This window comes from Triturus cristatus, chromosome 7 (assembly GCF_964204655.1).
Source record: "Triturus cristatus chromosome 7, aTriCri1.1, whole genome shotgun sequence".
NCBI lineage: Eukaryota > Metazoa > Chordata > Amphibia > Caudata > Salamandridae > Triturus > Triturus cristatus.
This window is the reverse complement of record NC_140590.1, coordinates 100,924,167-100,939,189: the sequence shown is the minus strand read 5'-3', so window position 1 is coordinate 100,939,189 and position 15,023 is coordinate 100,924,167. Positions and strand designations below refer to the sequence as shown.

Genomic DNA, 15,023 nt, shown 5'->3' with positions numbered 1-15,023 from the left:
GCTATATTTGGGCTACATCTGGGTGATTTTGGGCTACAAAAGAGCCTCCGGTGGCCATCTTGGGAGATTTATTTGTTATGAAGTTTCTTAATTTCCTCATGTACTGCAGTCTCCTCAGTAGGAAATGCTTTCAGTTTTTTACTTTGATTGCATCATGAAGGTATTCAGATATGTCACACATTTGCCATAAATTCTGAATGTTGCACTCTAGTTGCTCATTAGATCACTGTAGTAAAACTACTGTTCACCATGGAAGTCTGCTCCTGGTATTAAAAGTGCATGTTTCAGTCTGCATGTCAGAATTTTTTAATGAAATAGAAGAGGATTTGAGAAGTCACTCAAAATGTGCCCTCATTTTCTTTCTTCAGCATTAATCAGAATTTCTATGGCAAAATGAACCCCCTCATTGTGTTCCTTTTTAAATTAAATGTTTTAAGTGTTACCAGTTTATTCCAATCAAGATGGCTTCAGGTGTGCCATACTTTTGTCATAATGAAGACAGTAAGCGCTCTAGTTGTTTTTAAGAACACTCTGGGACATTCTGTCATTGGGCTATACTTGGGCTACATCTGGGTGATATTTGGGCTACATTTGGGCTCTTTTGTCTCTGGTGGCCATCTTGGGAGACTTATTTGTTATGAAGTTTCCTAATTTCCTCATTTACTGCAGTCTCCTCAGTAGGAAATACTTTCAGTTTTTTACTTTGATTCCATCAAGAAGACATTCAGATGTGTCACACATTTGCCATAAATTCAGAATGTTAGCACTCTTTTTGCTCATTAGATCACTGTAGTAAAGCTACTGCTCACCAGGGAAAACTGCTGCTGGTATTGAAAGTGCATGTTTCAGTCTGCATGTCAGAATTTTTTAATGAAATAGAAGAGGATTTAAGAAGTCACTCAAAATGTGCCCTAATTTTTCTTTCTGCAGCACTAATCATACTTTTTATGGAAAAATGAACCCCCTCATTTTGTTCCTTTTTAAATTAAATATTTTAAGAGTTACCACTTTAATCCAAGCAAGATGGCTTCAGGTGTGCCATACGTTTATCATAAGTAGGACTGTTAGCGCTCTAGTTGTTCTTTGGAACACTCTGGGAAGCTGCAGTAGAACACAAAGGAATCAACTGACAGTCTCTGCCCTTGTTGGATGTACATGTTTTACTGAGAATGTCAGACTTCATTCTCACATGACTGAGAAAGATAATGTGAATTTACAGAAAATAAGCTCTCAGTTTAGCTTATTGATCACCTTCCAAACCTCTGTGGGAAAAGCAAGAGAAAATATTTTTCTCTCAATCATGATATCCCAGCAGAAGGCATTTTCACATGGTGAAATCACCTTAGAACATACCACAATTCCTAAAATGAGTATGGTACCATCAACAAATGATTTATAATGTAACTAAAGTCTTAAAACCTTCTATTAACTGCAATGCTTTTTAATGAGGTGCTATCATGTATATTGGTCCCAAGATGGCTGCCAGCAATTCTTGGATGAAGGGCTGACAGCCAATCAGATCTCAGGATGAGATGTGTGGTTAGGCTCCGCCCACATATATATATGATTTTACTTTTGATTTTCTCAGGAACTACTGAACAGATTGACACCAGACCTGCAAAAGGCACTTCCCTGACCTGAGGACTACCTCTCTGCCAAATTTCAAGTAATTCTGTTCAGCCGTTCGGGCTGTACCTTGGACTAAATGTCCCTATGGAAAATTGCATGGGGAAAACGCGTTTTGGGACCCCCCTTTTTTCTCAGCCCCCGCTTGACGAATCCCCCCAAGACTTTCAGGATAGGAGCGGAGCGGAGCGCCCCATCTATTTTGAAAATTTCGCGAGGATTCGTCAACCGGCGCCAAAGGTATTCCAAATAGAATGTTGCGGATTTCCTATGGAAACACGGTCCTAACTATAACTATCTACTGGCGACCGCCAGTAGATAATATATATATATTATATATATATATATATATATATACATATATATATATATATATGTACATATATATATATATACATATATATGTACAACAGTTTTCTCAAATAATAACGCTCACTCGGGAGTCCATTGCAACCATAGAGGTTTAATAAAGTGAACCGCTACGCGTTTCGACACTGAAAGTGTCTTGATCACACGATTTTCACAGTGCTACGTGGTGTGTATAAGTAAACAGTAAACATAAAAAAGGCACTACATTTGGAGCAACCCTTTCAGCTCCGTTTTTTGGCATCCATCTTGGAAGAGTAACCACAGTCAGTATATAGTATCACACACAGTGTAGAACTACACATAAGTATCTACAGGCATGTCAAATAATAAACTTGTCATCGATTAACCATGTTGCCACATTATTCAATTCATATATTGTGTACAACTAGAGTCAAAAACATAAAATACAAAAATCAATAAATTAGTATATTGTATATGTGGTTGTTCTCAACTTTTTAGCAGGTGTAAATTCCTACAAGACATCTCTTATTTAAAAAAGGATGTTCAACAACGATTGCACGTACTTGTGTGTCAATTGCTTGAACCTCAATAAAGTTCAGACATAACTTAGTATTTAACAGGCAAGTGCCTTTACAACAATTGTGTTGATTATATACAAACGGTGGACCCATATTACAAGCGCTCTAGTGGCTTTGAGCAAATACCTTCCATGAATCCTGTAGACACTACCCCAGGTAGCTTTGCAAAATCAAAAAGTCCCAAACAGTGAAAACCAAGACAAAAGTGGATAAATATAACTATCTAAGAAGGTAAAGATAAAACATTAGTTTTGTCACTTTACTTGATGGAGAGTGCTTAGGTGATTCTTGATGAAGAAAAGGGTAGGGTGCCCGTGAACTCTATGCCCACCAGTGCCATTGAAGGGTCCCTTCCTTTCCTCCTGAAACAACAACAAAACAGAGCACACAGTTAAAAACACAATATTTACAATACAGTTCTAAGATATAATCACAGCATTCAATATATACAAGAACTAATCATCATGCAAATGGCTTGCTAGTTCCTCATCAAGATTATGTCCTCCTGGAAATCTAGTTTCCAGTTCTATAATCCATTTCGATTCTTTTTTCCAAAGCGCTAGCTTTCTATTTCCGCCCCTTTTGCTTATGTTAATTTGTTCAATGGCAAAAAATCTCAACAGAGAATTATTAGATTGGTGTTTCTCCTGGAAGTGACGGGCAATCGGGTAATGTAAATCTTTGTTGGTAATGGCCCGTAGGTGCTCCTGAACTCTTTTCTTGACCATACATGTCGTACTGCCGACATACCTTAGTTGGCACGGGCATTCTAAGATGTATATCACAAAATTGGTGCTACATGTTAGGAATTGTTCAATCTTTCTATTTTGATTCCTACCTGGGATCTCAAAGTCCTGTACCATGTGGCTAGATTTACAAGCCCTACAGTGACCACAGGGATAGAAACCTTTAAGGTTGTAGTTGTTTCTATTGGGGATTTCAGAGATGTCGCCTTTTACCAGGATGTCTTTAAGACTCCTCCCTCTCCGATAAGTGATGAGGGGTCTATCTCCTATACTGGAACCAATTACATTGTCAGTTTTTAAAATTTTCCAGTTGTCTGCCAGTATTTTCTTGATTTTTTCAGATTCCTGGTTGAAAGTGGTGATTACTCTGGTTACTGTTTCTTCGCTGGATATAGGTTGTTTTGTTTCAAGGGTGCTTGATCTAGTGGTTTCATTTTATCTACAGCTCTGCTAAGAGCTCATTCTGGATACCCTCGTTCTCTGAACCTGATAAGCATCTTTTCTTGTTCACATTCGTACATGGCATCAGTGCTACAGTTCCTCCTTGCTCTCAGTAACTCTCCAAATGGGATACTCCATTTAAGAGCTTCCGGATGAGCACTGAGGGCATGGAGGAGACTGTTACCAGCTGTTTCCTTCCTGTGCAAACTGGTGACTAGTTTCTCCTGTTCTACCATAACCAAAGTGTCAAGGAATTCTAATTTTTCTCTGTTGATGTTTGAAGTGAGTGTGATGTTGTATGAATTCCTATTGAGTTTATCAATAAAGGCCTGTGCCTCAGGTTCCGTGCCCCTCCAGATAACAAACAAGTCATCGATGTACCTGATCCAAACCACAACTGAATTGAAACCAGATTGCAGATTCTCATCCCTGCGAATCTCCTCCTCCCATTTGCCTAAGAACAAATTGGCAAAGCTCGGCGCAAAGCACGAACCCATCGCGGTCCCGCGTATTTGTTTGAAAAGATCACCATCAAACATAAAGATGTTATTACTTAGGCACATTTTCAGCATATCAATAATCATATGTGTATGTTCGAGATATCTTATGTCACGTTTCTTCAAGAAATGTAAGCAAGCCTCTATACCCTGGTCATGATTAATGATAGTGTATAGTGAACTTACGTCCATAGTAATAAGGAGATACCCATTGGCCCAGTTGACATCTTCAATTTTGTTGAGGAAGTCTTTCGTGTCCCTCGTATATAAGGGGAGGCATGTGACATATTCCCTCAAGAAATGATCTATGTATTTGGAAATGTTTTCATTGACACTACCTATTGATGAGACGATAGGTCTCCCTGGTGGTTTAGTTGCGTTTTTATGAATTTTAGGCAATAAGTATATTATAGGGAGTTTAGGGTAATCCTTTTTGAGAAAACAAAATTCTGGCCATGTAAGTAACCCAGTTTCTTGCCAGAGAGACAGCTTTTCCCATGTGTTGGTTATGCTCAAATTATACTCTGTAATGCTACTAGAAACATAGAAATTTCTGTCGCTAAGTTGTTTATGTACTTCTTCAATGTATAGTTGTCTTCCCCAGAGTACAATGTTACCTCCCTTATCTGATGGTCTAATGATGACGCTGGTATCTTTAGCCAGGGAGGTAATGAAATCCCTTTGTTGTTTAGTTAAATTGAATCTCACATTTCTAGTCTGTATCATTTTGTACTTGTATTTGTTCAGCTCTCTGTTAACAACATCATGGAAAGTATCCAATGAGTCGTGTGGGAGTACTGGACAAAAGATAGATTTGGGCTTAAACGGGGTACAAGCTGCTCTGTCAGTGCTTATATACTGTGAGTGTGTACCATCATCATCATTGTTTGTTACACCACCCAAATCATATACAGTTTCTAGTACAATTGCATCGCCTACAGTTAAATTGGAAAAATTGCTGGCTTCATCAGATATATTTGTCACATTTGAAGTTTGTTTGTTGTTAAATAAGGAGTGCCATTTTCTTAACTTCAATTTACGAATAAATTTGAAAATATCAACCCTCGTATTAGTGTAATTAAACAACTCGGTTGGACAAAAGGTCAGTCCTAAGCATAAAGTAGTCTTTTCTTTATGAGTCAATGTTCTCGATGATAAATTGATAATTGTTTGATTTACCATTGATTCATCCATGTTTATTTGTCTCTTCTCTGGCCTCCACGTCTGGTTCCCACTGGCTCTCTGTTTGATGCTCCTCTGTTTTCGTTTGAGGCGTTTTTTCTTTGAGCGGGTCTGCCTCTTGCTCTTCCTCTCCCCCGACTCTGTCCTCTCACTCCTTGGGGTGTTGATTGCGACTGTTCTTTTTGTCGACGTGTTCTCAGCACCCGGAACTCGTCTAAAAAAGTTGCCGGCTTTGAAATAATTTCCACATCTGAGGTGCTGCTTGTTGTTGTCCCCGACATGTCTGTGTCTGTATCACTGACATCTACATGATATTGAGTGGTTGGTGGAACACCGGGATTAGTAGTGTCATCTTCACGAACAGTTTCTTGACTATATAAGTGGTCATATTTTGGACTGTATGTTAAAATCCGTCCACTCTTATAGTCGCCACAGTCCCTATGCAACTTTCTCTGTTTGCGGAACTTGATGTTGTCTTCATATTTTTTTAATCTTCCTTTAAGATCATCTTTAAACTTTTTGATGTTCTCTTGTTCTGTGCTGCTGCTGAATTCATCATCAAGCTGTTTAAGTTCTTTGATAATGACTTCCCGATCTTCCCATGCATATTTCACTAATATGCCCAGCATATTTTTAGAACTGGCAGCAGAATTGGCTGCCCAGTCGTCTAGCATTTTGGGATTTGGTGATTCATGTGACGGAGTTATATAAATCCTTAGTCCACGTGGTATCATATCTTTATCCATGTAATCTTGTAGGGAGATCGCCTCCCACCACTTAGAGGTTTCTTGTTTCTTCAGTTTCTCATATCTTTTTAATTTCGTGTTTAACAAACTTTCATTGGATTTTTCAGTTGCTGTGTTTACTTTTGTGCCTTTGCCTGGTGCTCTGGCAAATAATGTTAGTGCCTCTCTCCGTCTGCCTTCCTCATCATCCATCTTGGTTGCACAGTGCTTGAGACACAGTTCTGCAAAGTCTACCCAACGTTACACACGTCACGATAGATAGGAAATGTGCGGTTGTAGAATACCGCTCCTTAACTCTCTATTATATGCAATCTCATAGGCAGTTCCTGGTGCTGAATAACCTCCTGGAGTCTCGTGGAAAAATGAACACTTCCAACAAATCAGTGCGAGTACTCACGCTAACATGAATAAGTATTCACGTTGTCAATTATGTTCCCCGCATGCTAGCTCACATTACGGGTAGGCAGAAACGAAGCTAAAGCGTCCCCGTCAACCCGGAAGTTCGTTCGCACACAAGTGTACGAGCGTCCCCCAGTCGACGTGTCCGCAGCTCCAGGCTTACCTCCCCAGTCTGTGGCTGCAGCGTAATCCACGGTCTCCTTTCCCGGAAAAGTTCTTTTTTAACGGATTCAGCCGGCATACGATCCCTTCGATAATAGTCCATAAACAATACGGGTCCTTCTGGGATCGGTCCCGTCGCCAGGTGGAGCGTCCTCCGGCAGCAACCCGGAGGACGCTCCACCTGGCGACGGGACCGATCCCAGAAGGACCCGTATTGTTTATGGAATATACATATATATATATATATATATATGTTCTAGGAACTAGTCTAGGATTGTTCCTGCCAGTTTTATGAATGCTCTTGCCGCAAATCGCCATAAGCTTGATAGCTGTGTTACTTCTTGTAGCATTGATGTCAACGATTGGATAGCTGGATCATTGGACTCACTTGTTCCTGTTGTTGAGAGGACAGTCGCAGATCCGCACCTATGGCGCACTGGTTTATTGAGGAGTTAGCCGCCCTCAAGAAGCAATGTAAGCGCTATGAGCGCTTATGGAACAAAGACTTTAATCAGGCTACGAGGGATGAGTACCAATCAGCATTAAAAAACTCTTAAAGACGCATAATCTAGGTGCGGTGTGGCCCAAAATTCATCTAGGGAGAGTGGCAACGTGGCAACGTGAGCAAGGGATCCACTTCTGGGCATATCCTGCCAATTTAGGGCGAACAAAGCAAACACAAGGAGATGATGGACGGAGCACTGAAACTTTCCAGACACTCACCCCAGTGACAGATCCGGGTTGAATCCATCATCATTCTTTAGCTCACTTCGCCACCCCAGTTCAGACCCAGCCATATGCAAATCAGTCTTGACCCTTTTCCTCATGGGAACAGTTGAGCCCGAACTGCCAAGCCAGGTCTTCCCTGGACCAGAAACAAGCATCTTGGGACCTGTTTCGGGGTAACACCCCTCATCAGCCAGGCTAGCTTGAATCCAGTGGTGAATTGAGCAAGAGACCCACAACTGGGCATACCCTGCCAATATAGGGCAAATGAATTAATGCAAGGAGATGATGGATGGAGCACTGAAACTTTTCAGACATTCCCCCAAATCAGAAATCTGGGTTGGATCCATCATCATTCTTTAGCTCACTTTACCACCCCAGTTCAGACCCGGCCATATGCAAATTAGTCTTGACCCTGTTCGTCATGGTAACAGTCCAGGCCGAACTGCCAAGCCAGGTCTTCCTTGGACCAGAAACAAGCATCCTGGGACCGGTTTCAGGATAATACCTCTCTTCAGCCAGGCTAGCTTGAATCCAAGGCAAAGTAAGCGAGGGACCCACGTCTGGGTCTCTTTACCATTATAACATAACATGTATATTTCTGATGAATATATCTAACCATAGATTCATCAACTGGTAAATATCACCAGGTGTCAGATTGAATTAGGTAACCTTAAAAAGCAGTCATCCTGCATGTGGACAGGTGGTGCTGTCCAGCTCTGCACTGACTTAGTTCCACTCAGGAAGTGACAAACATAGCACCATGTAAGCATCCCTCATACACGATTACGTCAATTACTTTCTCTTTTTGCCTTCAGATTCTGATCTGGAGTTTTTCTTTTTTTTATTCACCCTTTGAAAGCTTTTTTTCTCTTAACTTCTTACAGTGCGCAAGAGAAAACGTCACCCTCTAAACCTACAAGGTTTAAACCTAGGATGTACTGTCACAGATTTTCATGAGGTGCATCTCTCCTGTTTGGGTTCTGTGACAACCGTGCCCAGATGATTTCAAAAACCATCTAAGAAAGTAAACAAAAGCTGTATGTGGCAAAACACCACAAGAATTCACACAGATGCAGCTCCTGATCGAAGTAGAGCATGCAGACCAGCTTCCAAAGTTACTCCTGTGGTTCATCATGAATGAAGTTTTGGGGTAAATCCAAAAAGAAGTAGAAGTCCAGCTTGGACGCTTCCCTCCATTCTCGATCTCCGAAAAAAGCACAAGGGTGACTTTGTACCTAACTCCTGTTCTACAGAAAAGCCAATTCCTTGGCCCGATCACTCCACATTTCAAGGCCCATATGTGATATTTCAGCAGATGAAAGCCTTTAGAGAGACCATGCTGAATATGTTTAGTATGGTTCCAGCTCCCTCTGGCGCACCTTTTGGCCGCGAAGATCTGCAAAGGCCTAAAATTGGGTTACAATCTTGGCACCATCTGTGCCGCTTGAACCAGCTTTGGGTTCCCCACTGGCATAAATGCCAACTTTGATTCCAGTGCCAAAATCTTCGCCGGGTCCCCTGGAAATTGACAGGGGATCCACAACCTACTGTGGTATGAATTTGTCTTTACTTCGTCTGAGGCTGCCCCAATCCCTATGCTGCACAGCCAATACTCAAACCCTGTGACTCTGACTCTATGGGCCCGATTCACAGAACTAACTTAAGACAAAATCCTAAACTTACTACCATTTTGGTATTCACAGAAGGCACTTACTCATTTTGATATTCGCAGAAGGCACATACTCATTTCGGTATTCAGAGAAGTTAGGAGTCCTAACTTTAGGACTCCTAAATGCCTTCTGTGAATACCGAAAGTCTTAAAGTTAGGATTTTTCACAGTTTAGGAGTCATAAAGTTAGGAGTCTTAACTTTACTACTCCTAAACTGAGAAACATCCTAACTTTAAGACTTTCAAGGTAACATGGTCAATCCTCTCTGTCGTTTTATGTTTTCCGGACCAGCCGTCCCTGTTCAACTGTTGTGATGGGCTTTGTTAAAGTTAGCAACACATTTCCTAATAGTTACCACTCTCAGCCAATGCACAGTTGTCCACTACCCCTCCTGACTGTAAAAAGGATTTTTCTGGTAGCAATAACATCAGCACATGTTAAGAACTTGTGCTGCATTCCTCCTGAAGGTAGTGACATATTTTCATGTCAGACATGCTATCACTCTTCCTACCTTCTTTGCTCCACCTCATCCCTTGAAAGAGGAGGAGAGAGTACACCTCTTGAACATTGAGAGAGTGCTTAGCTTTCTACATCATTCATACCAAGGACTATTGGGTGGTAAATCAGTTCTTTGTGGGGTTCTCTGGAATAATGAAGGGTAAGGTGGTGCAGAAGTGGACCATCTAAAGATAGATAGTTCACTGTATTAAAGTCTGCTATCTATTGGCTAAGAAGCAGCTGCCACGAGGTCTGAGGGCTCAATTCCCCTGAGCTAAGGCTGCTACCACTGCGTAGGCACATAGAATGCCAGTCCTGGATATCTGTCAGGCTGCTATGTGGACATTTGTGCACACATTTACAAAGCACTGTTGCCTCAGACAGTTAAGTCCTTCGGGAAGGGAATTTTACCATTAAGTTCTGCAGGACCTTTTAATCTGAGCCATTCCACAGACTACTGTGGGGCTCTTGGTATTTATTCACAAGCTAAGGAATCTGCGATTAGAAGTATCCATCAGAAAGCAAGCTACTTACCTTTGGTAACACCCTCTGGTGGATACTCTAATCACAGATTCCTCACCTTGTTCTGACCTCCCTGTTCTGTCGAATGGTTTCCTTTTCCATCTCAAAAGGTCCTAACATAGTACTCTGTACACTGGTCCTTCCAAATTGCTGATGAGCTCTGCTTCTCAGGACATGGACAAGCTTCTGAAGGAACCTAACAGTGCACATGGGTGGTACTTACATGTGGCTCCATTCATCACTTCCAGGGTGGAAGAAAGTCAGTGCGGAGTTGCACAGTTCCGCCTACCGGTGTGCACAAGCGCTGCTTTTCGTGTTTCCGAATCCAGTCTGGTGCCTGGGGATATTCACAAAGTGAGAAACTGCAGTTGGATAAGAGTATCCACCAGAAAGGATGTTACAAAAAGTGAGCAACTAGTTCTTAAAAAATGCTATTTTTACAAACATTGAGTTTTTTTTCGCTATTAACTCTGACCTGGTGGTGCAGGGGGAGAACAATACTGTGAAACATGGCAGATGACATCCTGACCAAGATTGAGAACTTCAAAACTGCACCGTTTGACGCCCACTTTCCAAATATTAACCAGTCAAGGAACTGCTATCAAAATTATCGTGACTACTACCAATGTAATAATGCAAATGAGTGGATACCAAGCCTTGTGAATAGTATTTTAAAGTGTACAAATGCTTGTGTCCTGTCTCGTTGGTGACGAAATGGGATGAGGAGATAGCAGCTGGCAAATTTCCAGGGAAGATTTAAGCAAAAGATTGCTACAAAGAAAGAAAATTATTAAGCAATGTCTGACAATGCTGAACACTTAGTTTTAATGATTCTCTTTATTGGTTGTGATAGTCTGTTGGATCAAATTTAAGAATTAATAAAGCAAGTAAATGTGCAAATAGAGCATTTGAGCCAAGGTGAACCCCTCAATTATACAAAGCTAAAGAACGAAATCAATAAATGTGCTGCTCTTAAAAACAAAAAACTGCAATTTTTGCACACATTGAGGTATTTTTGAGCTATTAACAAATAACAGATGTTTATTTTTTACCCAACTCACTGACACTCATTTTATCAACCAGTGGCTCAGTGGGCTCACTAGGATTTGAACACCTGACCATGGGGTCAAACACAGATCCCTGGAGTGGATACATTTATCCACTGAGCCACTAGACCTGAATATTGAGTTACCAGACCCGGATATTTCCTTTTCAGGGTAGAGCCTATGACATCATGCACTAGCGCATGAGTCAATATTATTTACAAAAAATAGCTAGGAGCCCGTCCATGGCTTATCATTTGTTGGTTCCAGTGTCCCTCTTCTTTGCAGCCTCCTTAATTGCCTGAACGTCACTTACAGTCCTGTCTGTGGTGCACAGATTGATTCAAGATAATCAGTGCCCATCCGCTGCTCCGGATGTGATTGATTCAAATAACAAACGGGGCGACCCGGTGTCCCTCAGAACCTGGGTATAAAGTTTATCAAAAAAGTGGTTCTGTCGGGTTCCCAAGAGTTATTTCATATGCGCACAAAGTATCGCAAAGCCCAACTATTCACAGGGCATGGATATCGCACACGCCTATACACATGTACAAATTTATCGGGAATAATCACAATAACACATTAAGGGGTCGATTCCGATCCTGGAGAAACCGGGTACGAACCGTCGAACGGAGCATTTTCTCCGTCCGACTCGTACCCGGTCAAAAAACTTTACAAAAATGCAAATAAGATTCACATGGAAACACTATTTCCGTACGATTCGTACAAAACACCGACCGACGAAAATCTACATACAAATGTGATCCGGGAAAGCTCCGACGTGACGTCGGGACGCCTTCAGGCTGCGTTCCACGAACCAGGAAGTACGATCCGCACCGACGTCACCCCGCACGGATTAAATTCTCCGGCTGCCAAAAACTGCCGGGAAATCAGGACGACGCGCACAAGGAGCACCTGTACGCGACGGACAGCCATGGACCCGAACCTACGTGTCATCCCAACACTCATAGCAGTCCACCTGCTCTACAGGAACCGACGCAGACGCTGCAGAAGGTCAGAACAACACCCAGGGGCAAAGGGGGGGGGGCAGGGGCAGGACACATAACCCCCACCCAAGTCACAAATCACACATGCCCTGGACATACCGGACCTGCAGGACCTGGTCACCTCGAGGGGGTGGGGGCGTGTCCAGCAACGCAAGCGTCCGCCACAACGGAAGTGGATGTTGACACGAACCGGCAACACAACAATACCAGTACGTACCGTACCCACGCATTAAGAGCGTGGGTACGGGTCGTACCACGCCCACCCCTACATCACCCCAACAATGGCGGTACGGCCCGTACCCACATTCTAAAGACCTGGGTACGGGCCGTACCAGCATTGTTGGGGTGATGTAGGGGTACGTGTGGTACGACCCGTACCCACGCTCTGAAGGCCTGGGTACGGTGCAGACCCCCAATGGGGTGCCGTAGGGGTACGCACCGGACCCATCCCTTCAGAGCGTGGGTATGGGTCGTACCACGCGTACCCCTACATCACCCCAACACTGCTGGTACGGCCCGTACCCAGGCCTTAAGAACCTGGGTACGGGCCGTACTGCCATTGTTGGGGTGACGTAGGGGTGGGCATGGTACGACCCGTACCCACGCTCTGAAGGCCTGGGTACAGTACATACCCAGGCCTGCAGATCGTGGGTACGGGAATGTATGGAGCGTACCCCCACCCGTGTATGAATGGAGCGTACCCACACCCCACCAGTGTATGTACGGAGCTTACCCCCACCCGTGTATGAATGGAGCGTACCAACACCCCACCAGTGTATGTACGGAGCGTACCCCCACCCGTGTATGAATGGAGCGTACCCACACCCCACCAGTGTATATACGGAGCGTACCCTCACCCGTGTATGACTGGAGCATACCCACACCCCACCAGTGCATGTACGGAGCGTACGCCCACCCGTGTATGAATGGAGCGTACCCCCACCCGTGTATGAATGGAGCGTACCCACACCCCACCAGTGCATGTACGGAGCGTACCCCCACCCATGTATGAATGGAGCGTACCCACACCCGTGTATGTCCCGAGCGTACATGTCCAGACACAGGAAGGGTGGGTGCCTACCACTCCCAGCAGTGGCCAGACACAGGAGGGGTGGGTGCAGTGTTCTCCCAGCAGTGGCCAGGCACAGGAGGGGTGGGTGCAGAGTCCTCCCAGCAGTGCCCAGACACAGGAGGGGTGGGTGCAGAGTCCTCCCAGCAGTGCCCAGACACAGGAGGGGTGGGTGCAGAGTCCACCCAGCAGTGCCCAGACGTAGGAGGGGTGGGCGCTGAGTCCTCCCAGCAGTGCCCAGAAACAGGAGGGGTGGGTGCAGAGTCCTCCCAGCAGTGCTCAGACACAGGAGGGTGGGTGCAGAGTCCTCCCAACAGTGCCCAGACACAGGAGGGGTGGGTGCCTATCACTCCCAGCAGTGCCCAGACACAGGAGGGGTGGGTGCAGAGTCCTCCCAGCAGTGCCCAGACATAGGAGGGGTGGGCGCAGAGTTCTCCCAGCAGTGGCCAGACACAGGAGGGGTGGGTGCAGTGTCCTCCCAGCAGTGCCCAGACATAGGAGGGGTGGGCGCAGAGTCCTCCCAGCAGTGGCCATACACAGGAGGGGTGGGTGCAGTGTCCTCCCAGCAGTGCCCAGACACAGGAGGGGTGGGTGCAGAGTCCTCCCAGCAGTGCCCAGACACAGGAGGGGTGGGTGCCTATCACTCCCAGCAGTGCCCAGACACAGGAGGGGTGGGTGCAGAGTCCTCCCAGCAGTGCCCAGACATAGGAGGGGTGGGCGCAGAGTCCTCCCAGCAGTGCCTAGACACAGGAGGGGCGGGTGCCTATCACTCCCAGCAGTGCCCAGACACAGGAGGGGTGGGTGCAGAGTCAACCCAGCAGTGCCCAGACATAGGAGGGGTGGGCGCAGAGTCCTCCCAGCAGTGCCCAGACACAGGAGGGGTGGGTGCAGAGTCCTCCCAGCAGTGCCCAGACATAGGAGGGGTGGGCGCAGAGTCCTCCAGCAGTGGCCAGACACAGGAGGGGTGGGTGCAGTGTCCTCCCAGCAGTGCCCAGACATAGGAGGGGTGGGCGCAGAGTCCTCCCAGCAGTGGCCAGACACAGGAGGGGTGGGTGCAGTGTCCTCCCAGCAGTTCCCAGACATAGGAGGGGTGGGCGCAGAGTCCTCCCAGCAGTGGCCAGACACAGGAGGGGTGGGTGCAGTGTCCTCCCAGCAGTGCCCAGACATAGGAGGGGTGGGCGCAGAGTCCTCCCAGCAGTGGCCAGACACAGGAGGGGTGGGTGCAGTGTCCTCCCAGCAGTGCCCAGACATAGGAGGGGTGGGTGCAGTGTCCTCCCAGCAGTGCCCAGACACAGGAGGGGTGGGTGCAGAGTCCTCCCAGCAGTGCCCAGACACAGGAGGGGTGGGTGGCTATCACTCCCAGCAGTGCCCAGACACAGGAGGGGTGGGTGCAGAGTCCTCCCAGCAGTGCCCAGACACAGGAGGGGTGGGTGCAGAGTCCCCCCAGCAGTGCCCATGGAAAGAAAAGGGTGCAGTACCCACAGATACAATGCCCACAATTGTCAGTCAGGTGCTCAAAGACCCTGCAGAACATGTGACATGTGTGCGAGGCTGGGAGTACACACATGCATAGTGTGTAAAAGGGAACCTGTCCACATGAAGTAACTTCAATATACTCCACACACAAGTACAGTGACCACCAAGGATGCCACAAATGATGCAGGTGGAGACATTGCCCAGCATGCATGGCCAAAGTTCAACGGATCCGTCACACACCAAGGATATGTAGACACAGCGCAGCACAACATTAAGGAAACACCCTGCAGGGAAGATGTCAG

The 15,023-nt window shown here is 45.5% G+C and overlaps 1 protein-coding gene and 1 pseudogene across 1 annotated transcript in view; both read left to right on the top strand.

The window, feature by feature from the left end:
* LOC146808920 (ly6/PLAUR domain-containing protein 5-like) overlaps nt 1-15,023 on the top strand; it is an 81,588-nt gene that overhangs the window by 18,286 nt on the left and 48,279 nt on the right. The gene's annotated exons all lie outside the window — the stretch shown is intronic.
* Nucleotides 10,615-10,892, top strand: LOC146808921 (cytochrome c oxidase subunit 6B1 pseudogene; annotated as a pseudogene).